Source organism: Triticum aestivum, chromosome 2D (assembly GCF_018294505.1).
Source record: "Triticum aestivum cultivar Chinese Spring chromosome 2D, IWGSC CS RefSeq v2.1, whole genome shotgun sequence".
Classification (NCBI taxonomy): domain Eukaryota; kingdom Viridiplantae; phylum Streptophyta; class Magnoliopsida; order Poales; family Poaceae; genus Triticum; species Triticum aestivum.
This window is the reverse complement of record NC_057799.1, coordinates 332,447,075-332,460,401: the sequence shown is the minus strand read 5'-3', so window position 1 is coordinate 332,460,401 and position 13,327 is coordinate 332,447,075. Positions and strand designations below refer to the sequence as shown.

At 43.4% G+C, this 13,327-nt stretch overlaps 1 long non-coding RNA gene across 1 annotated transcript; it reads left to right on the top strand.

Moving 5' to 3' along the window:
• The first annotated feature begins 9,650 nt into the window (after window positions 1-9,650).
• On the top strand, window positions 9,651-12,411 carry LOC123053014 (uncharacterized). The gene is made up of 4 exons (XR_006425264.1): window positions 9,651-9,776; window positions 9,919-10,203; window positions 11,618-11,747; window positions 12,066-12,411. It is a non-coding gene; the product is annotated as an uncharacterized lncRNA (long non-coding RNA).
• Window positions 12,412-13,327: the final 916 nt, after the last annotated feature.

Genomic DNA, 13,327 nt, shown 5'->3' with positions numbered 1-13,327 from the left:
GTGAACTTGCCTGGTATTACTTGATGAAGATAACAAAGCTCTCAGAATAATGACTTGGTAGAACTATTCGTCACTCCGTTGAAAATCTATATAGTCAAACATAGCATTCATATAAGCAAACATACTAGCAAACAATTCTAACACTCATAATGAAACCAACAAATAAATTGCAAAACAACAAGGGACACCGAATAAGAACAAAGGACAACTACACAACAAAACTAATAAAGAAAACTCTAAGACATAACACAAAATAGTTTTGTCCTAAGTAAAAACTTAACAACAATTAAAACACTAAACTTATAAATTAACAGAAAATACAAAGTAAAACAACTAAGTTAACAGAAGGTATTTTTCATAAAATTTTATTTGCAAAAAGAAACAAATAAAAAGCTTTTATGAAACAGTAACTATGACCTAAACAAGTTTTCATACAAAACTAAATAAAATAATTTTTTGAAATAAAAATAAAATTTTCTTTGGTTGACAAACAGAAACAAAACTAAATTTGTCAAAAGTGACAAAAAGAAATAATTTAAAACTAATAAAAACAATAAAGAAAAGACTAAAACAACACTATAACTAAAACAGTACTGTTTTGCTAAAACATTAATTTAAAATAAACTAAAAATAAATCACTATATGCTACTGGATAGACAAAACTATAACAAAACAGTAGCAAAAAGAATCAATCAAAAATATTTTATAAAACCCAAGATACGACCAAATTGGTGATTTGAACAAATTTCATCAAATTCAATTTTAAACAACTCAAATATGAAATCCAATTGCACTAGCAGAAACTTCAAGAAATTATAAAACTAATGCAAAAAGAAACACTAAATTTGGATCTAAAACATAAAAGTTATAAGCAATATAGAATCAGAACTATTCTGTTTTTAAAACAGAAACGAAAATCAAAACAAAAAAAATCGGCCACTAGCTACGTGGCCTACTGCTATCGGGCCAGGGAGGTGGGCGATCTGAACTATCTAGCGCTCGGTCGTAAAATAACACAAACGTGTACGGGCTAAAACAGAAAGACCGGTGGCTAAACCGACTAGACTTGAACCGATCTAAACCGAATAAAAACCGTAACAAACCGGAACTAAACCGATCTAATTAAAAAAACGTAACCGTTCGTTAGATCTAATCTATGCCGTCAATAACAGATCGGACGGTGGAGGTTGCTTACAGCGGTGGTGGCGTCTCCGACGAGGTCGTCGTCGGCGGTGGCGGCTCGGACGTCGGTGGCGGTGGCGCTCCGGTCGTCCGCGATGAAGGTGGAGGGGTCGGCGCGATGTAGCGGGCGACGACGAGTCCAACGGTGGTCGTGGAGTCGGAGGAGATGGTCGGAGGTGGTTGACGGCGAGCTCGAGGCGGCGGATGGCGTCGGTGATCAACGACGATGGCAATCCGGTGGTTTTGCGGCTCAGGCGAGTTGTTGGGAAGGTGTAGTCGAGGGAGGGGATCACGATGGTGGTGGCTGCGGGTCTCGGGGAGGTCGGAGGCGGGCTCTAGGGCATCAATGGTGCGGTGGCGGTGCTCGGCTCCGGCGAGAGATTACGGGCGAGGCAAGGGGTTTCGGTGAGGGGAAAGGAGGGGAACGGGTCGAGGGAGAGGGGTATTTATAGGGGGAGGAGTTCTTGGAGGAGGGGGCGAGGGGATTCGTGATCCCGAGAAGATCGGGATTCCGGCGGCGGCGGCGCGACTTGGCGTGGGGAGGAAGAAGACGGCGGGCGAGGGCGATCGGGCAGTGGGGCCCAGCGGTCAGTGGCACAAGGGCGAGAGAGAGAGGAGCGGGCGACCGAGGCGGAGGCGTTTCGGGCGTGCGCGCAGCTGTGGGCTGAAAGGCCAGTGGGCCGTGCGGTGCGGGAAGAGAGAGAGAGGAACAGTGCTGGGCTTCGGCCTGGTACTGTTCGAGGATTTTCTTTTTATTCTTTTCACAGACAACAAAATAAAAAGAAACAACAAATAATAATAAAAATTATATAGGCATATAATATATCAAAATTTTCAGAAAAACATTTCCTAAAACATGAACTATTTTCCAGGTTCAAATAAAATACTAAAAAAGGCAAACAGTGCTACTATTGCAATAAAACTCAACAAAAATCATTTTTAAAATACCAAAATTACTTCAAAATTATTTTCTCCTAATTTTCCATTAAAGGGAATCATTTCACCCTTATTTCCATTTATTTATTTTTAGGAGAAAAATAATTTTGAATAAAATCCAAATAATTCCAAATTTGAAAGGGAGTTTCAAAATACTTTCAAATTGATTCTTTTTAACTTCCAACTCATATTTCATATAATTGAAGAAGTCATTTTATCTTCTCTCCTGAAAATCATTGAGTTGCATAAAGTTTTTGAATTTGAAATATTTCCAAATGGAATTCAAATCTTTTCAAAACTTTTTTTTCATTTATTTAAATGGAAGAAGTCATATCATCTTCACTCTAGGGTTTTGTGATGAAATAATTTGAATTCATGGAGATCATAAATGCAAGGGTGAAAGTTTGGGAAAGTCATTTCATTCCCTCTCATTCAACTTTCAAAAATTTCAAATTTCACTCAATTTCACACAATCAGTCACACAACAATCAAACAAACAAGCATAAATATTTATTTAATATCACATTCCAAAATTTAGAATTTTGGGATGTTACAAAAATGTTCGTTGCACAGTGCCCACACATGATGAACCAGAGCGCATTAAGAATGCAACTCCCTGCTGTCTCTCTATATGTGGTGCACGTGCTTTTTGAAAGTAAAGTAGGAACATTAGCTGACCAATTAAATGTTATCTGTTTTAGTAATATCAACATCATATCAGATACAGATTTGAGCAACAAGTTTAGAATTATGAGTGGCACGTTCTTTAGCTTGATGGATTCAGGAGCAGTGCTAAGCAGGTACGATGATGGTACTGAATATAAAGGCATGTCTGCATGCAAGTCGCATGACTTTTGTCATTTGGGTCATACGACCATTTCAGGCGGTTGGATGAAGATCCTACATATCCTAACCCTTCTTCTTCCTCGTCTCTGATTCTTCTCATACAGAACACCGCACGGGCCGCCGGCCAAACCACCGGCCCCACCGTCTGTGTTCCTCCGCCACCACCACCCCCAGCCCCGCCCCCACCCGCGTCGAGTTTTCTTCGTTCGGCGAGGCCCCACCACCGCCCTCCACAACCACCGTCCCCACCCGAGACCCTTCCTTCGCACCGGCGAGCTCTCAAAAATTGACCGACCCAATTTTGAAATTTAGTCTACTGTCATTTAACTAGTGTGGAATATAAAAGGGGAAAACCATAAGCATTCCGAGTATAGTGTTGAGCGTGCCATGGCAGGTCTAAAGGTGCAAACTGGACAAAGGCAACTTCGCAACCAATGTTTGCTTTCAACTAACAAGTAAGTGATGGACAAGAAATCAGAGTAAAGTAGTGGCGATCTATTTTCTTGCTGCGATAAATAAGTTGAGTAGATACGAAAGAGTACCGCCTCTGGTGCGGTGCCGTGTATGCATCTGCTGAGAATTTGACGATGCTGCTGTAGCGATGGCTGTCGGCGGCGTGGAAGCAGATCTAGGAGGGTAGACGGTGGCGGCAGGGCGCGGTGGACGAGACGGTCGTGGGAGCGGCGCCGGCAAGGTGGACGACGGGGGGATGAAGCGAGAGGACGGGATGCAAGGATCCCGGTCCGAAGCCGTGGTTGAGAGAGGTCGATCTCTTGTAATGGCCGACAGCGTCGGGGTATCAGCTCCGGCATGGTGGAGGAGAATGGCGGTGGATGGGGTGGCGGACGGAGGAGGCTGGGGTGGAGAGGGTGTTTTGGCGCTCACGGAGTACGAATGGGGAAATGGAGGGAGAGAGAGGAAGGGGAACCATGTCTTCAGGGCGCGCTTGTCTTAAATGCGAGGAAATTTACAAACTTAGCCCCCGTTTAAAATTTCCTACATCACAGCAATATTAGTCGGTTGTGGATAGGACGGTAATCTCGCATACACCGATTATTTGCCGACGAGAGTTTGTTTTGGCGCCCACCGTGTATGAATCGGGGAGGGAGTCGATTTCGGCCGAGGAGACACTATGTTTTGGCGCCCACCGTGTATGAATCCGGGTGAGAGGCGGTTATGTCATGTTTGAGTGAAATTACAAACCTACCCCTATCAAAACCTATAGAAATCGAGCCGATAGGCTTTGCATGGCAGGGATAGGCAGTAATTTCCATCTCGCAGATTTTGGTTTTGGGCGGTTACCGCGACTTTCCCCGCTTCGTTCAAATTTTTGCAGAGCAAGAGTGCATGTTTACCGTGCCAACTCAATTCGAATCCAGTTTGTATTCTATTTTTGTTCGAGCACGATCCATTTTCGATTGGAATAAAATTCTATATACATCATTTTTTATATATATACTTTCAAAAGCACAACAAAGAATTCTGCTCCTTTATATGTATAATATGGTTTACAAATACAATGATCTCAAAATCATAAGGTTGAATTCAAAATATTTAAACCAAATTATGTTCTACTAAAATGTATGGATCAGTAATATCTACATATTAAATAACATAGATGCGCGTGAATTCATATGAGTATGCATGTTTGATAGATCAAATTTGGTTCGAGTATGAATTACATGTATAATCATCTCAAATTCAAATATTTGAATCCCTTTTATGTTGACTCCTTTCACGCCCATCTCTCTCGCATGCATGCTCCTTCATGTAGCTATCACTCTCTTTTCTCCAGCTCACCCGCATGCTCACTTCATGTTTCTCCTATCTTCGCAAACATGGTCTCTCGACGTCTCCCCTGAGAAGTGTCACACTCTCCCTATCATTATACATTACAAGGTTTTCATTATCTCTCATGTCTCTACCGTTCTTTGGTATCACTAGGTACCTAAGCTTTCTTTTTCACCGCCACACACAGAGTCTCACTCTTCTTTCACTTTGTCTTTCTCTCTATGGGGTTCTCTCTCACACCCTATATGTCTCTAGATATGACTCATACCACTAAAATTACTCTCTCCTGCAGACACAACATTTGTTGCGGTCTCCTTTCCGTCTCCATCCCAGTTATAAAACTGACATTATTCATTTGTTTACCGATCAGACAAACTCCCCCCTCTCTCTCTCTCTCTCTCTCTCTCTCTCACACACACACACACACACACACACACACAACTCCTGCTTCCACTCCCCTTCCCAACTACCGTCTCTCTCTCACACACACAAAACTCTCGCTTTCGCACCCCGACTCGTATTTCTCTCACAAACATTTATCGACTAGCCTCTAGATAGGTTTATACACCCGCACACTCGTGCTTCCACTATCACATACATGTCTCTCTCGCACTCCTTGTATCTATGTAGATTTTTCTTCCCTTCTTGAGACACGCCCTCTCGATCGTGCACACACACACTATCGCCTCATTTTAAGCTGATACCTCTCGCACACACACTCTTTGTGTCTTTGTCACACATGCACTCCGTCCTCCTCCTCTCTCCCTCTCTCTCTCACACACATGGGCTTTTTGCAACAAATAGAAAGATGCCCATGCGTTGCACGGAACATCAAGATGCATTTTTATGAGTAGTTTATCTTGTGGGAGCAAAAGGATAACGAGGGAAAGCCTTATTTGCAAATGTGGAGAGGGGTGTGGGTATCTTTTTGCAAAATTGCCATAGTTTCCTTCCTATCCGCCAGATATAAATCGGACAGCCTATATTGCAGGATGGCAGGCACACCATCATCACCAACTCTGTTTTTTTATCTCTACTCTTATAAGAAGCATAGTCGGTGATGATAGTGTGCCTGCCATCCTATAGTATAGGTCGTCCAATCTATATCTAACAGATAGGAAGGAAACTATGGCAATTTACCCGCACTCCTCTCCACATTTGCAGATAAGGCCTTCCCTCGTTCATCCTTTTCCCCCACAAGATCTTGGTGTTTCGTGCAACGCACGGGCATCTTGCTAGTAAGAGTAGATATTAGACATATACCACTTCTCGAATCTTGAAACCAACAACATTCCTCCCTTATCTCATCAAAACCGCCAAGGAATATATTTTGAGTGAAACATAACATATTTTTTAGTGATATACGTATTTCAAAACTAGACTCTTTTTTTTATCAAATTGGTGAATATGTATTAATCAACTTTGATCGTGTGGCAACGCATCATTCCACAATGTAGTGCCTATAGATTTTTTAAGAAGTCAAACTTTGCAAACTTTGACCAAGTTTGCAGAGAAAAATATTTATATCTACAATAGCAAAAATATATAATGCGAAACTACATCATATGACGAATCTAGTGATATATGTTTCGCACTCTAGATGTAAATATTTTTCTCCACAAACTTGGTCAAAGTTTGTGAGGTTTGACTTCTCAAAAAATCTATAGGCACTACATTATGGAACGGAGGGAGTAGTTATTACCACTGTATAATTTTTTGGACACCAGACAAATGGTGGAGTACATATACGAAGAGAAGAGGCGCACGCACGCAGTCGGTCTCTCGCTGTCTCGCACACATGAGAGTTATGTAAAGGCACCGTTAACAAATAAACCCTAAAACCTTAGGTGCACGATTGCTGCATGCACGGGTACCGGCTACGTGGTGGAGCGCACCTTTGTAGGAATAGTCAGCTCGCGTGATAATTTGATCCGTAGGAGTTGATGGTCGGGGCCACAGGTGAACGACCTGGAGGCGGTGGCTCGCCAGTTGCCACAGATCGAGTAGCCATGTTTAAAATATCATTTTTTTAGCGGGGTAAGAGTTCCGATATTCAATGGCGCGTCATAAGTATTAAGTAGTTTTTAGAACGATTGGTATGGAGCGAAAATGGAATTCGTAACTACTACCTCCTTGGCGTTTGGTTGTATGGGTTTATGTTGCGAGATGTTGAACCTGGTAGTTCTAAGGCAAATACTATGGTTTAGATGTTGGTTTTCAGTAATGAAAATCAGAAGGGGGAAACCCTTCTTTGATAAAAAAAACTACTACCTCCGTTCCAGTTTACTAGTCCCCATCGTAGTTTGGGTCAAAGTTTGTCCACGAATTTTACTTGTAAAATGTGAATGGAAAACGAAATTTTGTTATACCCAAACAAAAAAGGACTGGAGGGAGTGATTGCTCTAACACGGACACGACCTCTCATAGCGTAGGCATTGAACCGGCGCGCCGGCCAAGAGGGCCCCACTCGCTGCAGGCCCGACTGAACACGCCTCCTCGCCGCATGCAACCGGCTTCAGACTGCCCCGCCTGCCTCCATTGAATCCGCGTGTGTGCTGGCAACATGTCCTTCCGCGAGCCGGCCATCATTTTAGAACACAAAAAATGACCCAAATATAATTAATTACGCATGGTCTTGACTTGTTGTGCTCGCAGTGGTAGCAGGAACTAGAGTTTTTTCTTTATTTATAACTCTCCTCACATTTTTTTGGCTTTGAAGTGAATCATGGCTGTGGACATTATCTATGAATGTGCAGATACCTATGAACATGAGTTTGATGTGGAAGTTGAACTTGGAATGTCGGGCTTGTGCATGAACTATACCATATCCAATGCTTCGTCTGTTATTATTTGGAAAGTAATTGCTGTTATTACATGACCCGAAAAAAATTATTTTGTGCCACATCAGTAGATGCATGGACATCACAACAGGCATGTTGACTGGATAAACATTTGAACCTAGCTATTATGAAGGAAATTTTGTATTGACAACAGTTTTAGATAGCAGGAGACGCCTAGCCTGCTCTGCCTCTGCTAGCTTATTTCTGGCTTCTTCCATCTCTTCTTTGGCTTGGGTGAAGAGAGCATCTGATTGCTCTTTTCGTTTCTTTAGGAACTCGGCTACATTCTCAAGGGTTGTTGCACGCTTTCTTTCAGCCTTTACTAGAGCCACGAGGACACGAACAGCCGACGACTCCACCTGGCTTGTGTGTAATCCAGCATCATTAGGGAACTGGCACCTTGTGTGTAATCCAGCCTCATTTTGGAAACATGATCTCAAGGTTGACCATACTTCCCTCCTCACAGGAACTGCATCCTGACATGAAGTTACTTCTTTTTTAGATCAATACTCAGAGCAACCCAGATCCATTTAGTAGAAGCCAGATAAACAGGACTAGTAGAAGTGAATTCAAAAGGGAAAATATAAAACAGACTACATGGTGAGAACACCCACTTCCTACATCAAGCTAAAAACGAAAGCATTAGGACGATTAAGACTCTTCTTATTACACATCAAAGAACACGAGGCTAAGAGAAACAGAAACTACGACATATACACATCGAAGAACACGAGGCTAAACGAAAGTAATTGAAAGGGTGTTATTTACCAAAGCTCGTTTTACAGGTTCGGTGCAGCTCCTCTTTAACTTGCCACGCAACTTGAAGATGTCCCCAATATCCCGGGTTTGGTCTTCATTGCTCCTCTGCATGTTCGCACTCGTGGTTTTAAAATCTCAACATGGCAAGGAAAATATACTACTAGTAATACCCACGCATCTTGTGGGCAACATTAAAGCACTCGTCTGCCATGTTAGAGCATCTCCAACAGAAGCACAACGCGCGGCGCTTTAAAAAAGCGTTTACAGTGCTGAGATCGAGAAGTAGAGATAGAGAGTAGAGACTAGAGAGTAGAGACTAGAGAGTAGAGGATAGTTCTTAGCATAGATATAGCATAGATAGATAAAAAAATAGATAGTTCAACTACTCCTCGTCGTCCGACTCCTCCTCGGTGATGTCCGCCTCCGACATCTCAATGTAGGCGTGAAGATACCGATCGTCATCGGATTCCCAGGGCGACACTGCTCCTAGCCTCACGTTGAATTGAGCGTCCGCTTTTCGCGTACGCTTGTCCTCGCGATAGGCGGCTCGCTCTGCCCTCCTCTTCTCCCTCTCCGCCCTCCTTTGCACGTAGAACTCACACTCGTTGATGATGTCCTGCGGGAAGCGTTGGCGCCACAACGCCATGGCTTCCTCGTCCATCTCGGCGATGCCGAGACGGTGCTCCCGCCTTCGGTTGTCGCGACAATCATCGTCGGTGATAAGCCGCGGCAGAGGCGCGAGATCCTGCGGCCGCTCCCATGTCGGCACGTTGGGGAAGTTCAATGTTCTATGAGGCCACCGGAGGCGCCACACCGCCACGTCGTACGTGCGGGTGGCCTCGTTGGCGGTGTCGAAATTGCCGAGGCCGAGGCGCATCCCGCGGAACTGGATCTCCGCGGAGAAGCCGCCGGAGGGGCGCCCGCGGACGCCGCGGTATCCCCAAGTTTCCCGGCGCGGCGGCGGCATGGTGGTGCGGCGGCGGCGAGGCGATAAAGAGCGGGGAGAGAGCGGTGGCAAGGCACAGAGCGGGGAGACAGCGGTGGCAAGGCACAGAGCGGTGGGAGGGCGTTGGATTTTATAAAGTGTGCCGGACGCCGCACGCTAAAACTAGCGCGCGCCCGGCCGATTTTTCCCGCGCACGCGCGATCCTTTCCCGATGTCCCTGCTATAGTGCATATCTGGCGATACCGTGCGTGGTATGATACGCTGATACAGGATCATGTGGACCGTTGGATCTGGATTGGAGGCACATGATTGAGTAGCTCAGTTCGCGTTGGAAATTACGCACGAGGCACCTCGACTATTTTGTAATTCGGCGACTAAGTGGATATTGCTCTGTTCTGTTCGGCCTTTCTTCTCGATACGGCCTGTTTCGCCACCGCCGCCGCCTAGGTCATGTCCTACCGCCGCCGGCTACCATGGTGCGTGCCCCCTCCACTGTTAGTCTCCTTACCCCCCCTCCCCGCGCCGCTGAAGCCTAACAAGTCGCGCGAGCCGAAGACTATTCAGTATCTTGGCCTTTTTTTTGGTGTTTGTATTTCTGATTTGATTCATTGGTTTTAGGACTGGATATCGGCGCTGCGGGAGTCGGTGTCGTTCGAGGGGTTCCTATCCGAGCCAGTCCAGTGGTATACCATGGCACATGTCTGCTGGCACCGACGGCTACCATGGCGCATGTCCAATAGCCGTACAGGTCAATTTTTCTGCCGGCTGCAGCAGGATCTGCCACCTCCAACTGCGATGTTGCGTGCATTAGCAGTTCTGGACCAATCTAGAGTTGTACGCCATTCTTGCCCATGGCTCGTTCGTCGGAAGTGCAACACATATGGGAGGAGCCGAGCTCATATGGTTAGTTCATGCTTTAATCTCAGTGTCCGTCGAGACATCTTGTTTTTAGAATAAAAGATTGGCTTGTCAATTGCTGCCCACAATGTAGCCCTTAGTATAAAAATTTATCTAGCAATTCAGTCTAATAGATGGTAAAGGTAGTTCAGAGCAGAGATATGTATAAGTATTTTAATCTTTGAAGAACTAGAAGAATGTCTATCAGTGTTGTAATGTCGACTGACACTTCCTCTCCTAACAATAACATGTCTATGTAAATACACATAATCTTTCTTATAAAGTTTTCTAGAATGTTTCTTACATACAGTTAGTTGAGAACCACACGTACAGCCTAGCGTAAGTGGGCATTTAGACTTATACTGAGTCATGTCTATAGATTGAGTAATTGACAAAATTCGTGCCAAATGAGGCTCAACAAGGCTTGACTAACAGAAATCCCGGTTGAACTCTCAGTCAAACTGAGACCACTGAGTACTGGAAATCTATGTGCTTGTTCTCACATCGCCGCAGCTGGAACTAGAAAATTTTGACGGATCAATAGTTTTTCACGGTGTAATAAACTGACTTACTGGCCATTTATGTTCTCATGAGGTTTATGGCGCATACTACCAGACCAAAAATCTTTGGGGACAACTACAACTATGCATTGCTTGTCTCACATCAGTTTTTGGATTTGGAGAAGTATGGGAACATGTGACAATGTAATATGTTTGATCTGGCTTATATAAATATTTTCCTGCCTTTTCAGGATGACTGTGTTTCTCAAGTATAAAATATAGTGTCTTCTTTGACTTTTAACAAATATTATGGGTAAAATAAGAAGTTAGGACTGTTTATATTCCTAAAAAGGAAACAATGGCATGGAGGGTGGTACACTGAACTCAATACATGTGCAGTTATCGACTGCTACTTTCTTAGTTAGCTATGTAGAAATAGTTCAAGAAACAGCTGACAACGAGGGGGAAAAGGAAAAGGAGGTGAAGATAACTCACTTAGTTGTGAGCATGTCATGGTTTTGTAGTTCAACAAATTATTTCCTTTTACATGTTCTTATAGGTCAAGAAACAGTAAAATCGACCAGGAGAATTAGATGATGCGACATATATGCAGGTTATTTGGCATGCCAAAAGTGTTTGCAGATTTCTCATATTTAATGTTGTACGGTGGTAATAGAACTAACATTGTGTTCTTCTTGAGATCATGTGTCTATGGAGATGTTCCAAACACAAGTTGAGGCTAGAGTTTGTTCCAAGTACTGGGATCTAGTTCAAACTTAGTTTGCAGTTTGAAGTTGATAGAATGTAGCTGACACCATATAACTATTTAAATTTCATATGAAACATGTGGTATGATGTAGATTCTGTCAGTATTCTTTGTTCTGTTAGTGATTTCTTCCTTTTTGTTTTTTTATACACAGGGATGGTGGAGTACATGTTTTTGTATGGCTTGTGGGTTGCTGGTCTAGTGGCATCTAACTTTCTGTTGTACCGGTTGTGTCACAGGAATGGAAAGCTTACATTGTGCTAACTTGAACTGAATCACCTAAGGTTTGTTACTCTTCTTATATGCCTCTCATTTACAGAAAACCTGTAGAAGTTTGGTTGTTTGTTGATAAGAACTTACGGTTAATTCTGTCATTTTCTATGTAACGGGAACATGGTTAGTACCGATTCCCTAAAACAGGGTTGGTGTGCTGAGTTCTTAAAACCAGGTTACTCATGTGTGTGTACCCATCCTTTGGACCAGACCTCTCGATATAAGTACACAAATGAATTGGTTCAATTATTTTAAATGGTTTAGGGTGAAGAAGATTGGGTTGTTTTCAAAAGGCTTTTTAGGTCCTAATTCTTGCTTTTATCATGTAGGTGTGCATTTGCGCTGACCAATGGGAGCGTACATGCTGCAAACTGCATGGCTCGCAGCTCTCAAGTTCAGTTAGTTGTTAGTCTGCTGATAAGCCACGACCAACTTAATGGTTCGTTCTAGTACTGGGCATTGTCATGGTCAGCTTTGGTTCTAATTCTGTAATTGTGCTCAGAGTGTAGTGCATCTTGTAGTAGCTGAATCTGTAACTAGCCTTGGTGGCCATGTAATTCAGCTGGATCTAGTATGTTCTCGCCCTAGTACTCGTGCTAACTAGTGTCAAAAAACATCTTACATTATGGGACGGAGGGAGTAATTATCTATGAAAGTTTCAGTTTCTTGACCTAATTCTTTTCTGGATTTAAAAGTGCAAGCTCAGATGGAGATTGGCGTACTGTGCTTTGGTCCAGGAGAAACAACCAACGGAACTGTCTAAGGCAATTTTGCAAAGACATGTTACTTTCTAGGGGCAAGGTGCAAATGTTCCAAGGGGCCATGTGTAAATGCATCAGTGACTTGATCCTGCCCCTTTATTTCAAATCTGACATACCATCCATCCCTGGAGCAGCGTATCATCCCATGGATGGTAGCACTAGATATTTTCTCGTCCCTGCTATCTCTACTCTCTTCTCTACTGTTATATTTATTTTATATTTAATATTTACTTCTCTACTCTCGACTCTTTTTTTCTAAAAAAAACAAAGTTGGTGATGATGGTGTGCCTGCCATCCTGCAATATAGGCTGTCCGATTTATATCCAACCGATAGGAAGGAAACTATGGCAATTTTGCATAAGATACCCACATCCCTTTCCAGATTTGCAAATAAGGCCTTCCCTCGTTCATCTATTTCTCCCACAAGATAAACTACTCATACAAATGCATCTTGATGCGTGCAGCGCATGGGCATCTTGCTAGTTCTAAAAAACTTTTTATCATTTGCCACACTACTGGTTGCAGATGAAGAACCTACCCAAGCACAGCGCGATACAGGAGCGACGCACAATTACAAGTTGATATTCTGTTGGACAATGGAGGTTATAACCAATTACTTTTACGGGAACAATAACAACCAGGAAATTTGAAAGGTGTGTATGAACAAAATTGGAACTGCACAGGTACTGCTAAGTGATTCAATACACACATTACCAATTGAGGAGGAGAACGATGGTCGCGGCGGCCTCAGTGCATCATGGTCAGCAACAGGAGTCAGTTCATTTTCCATGACAGTTGTGCTTCTGCGCTTGGCGTCGGCTTCCGGGAAG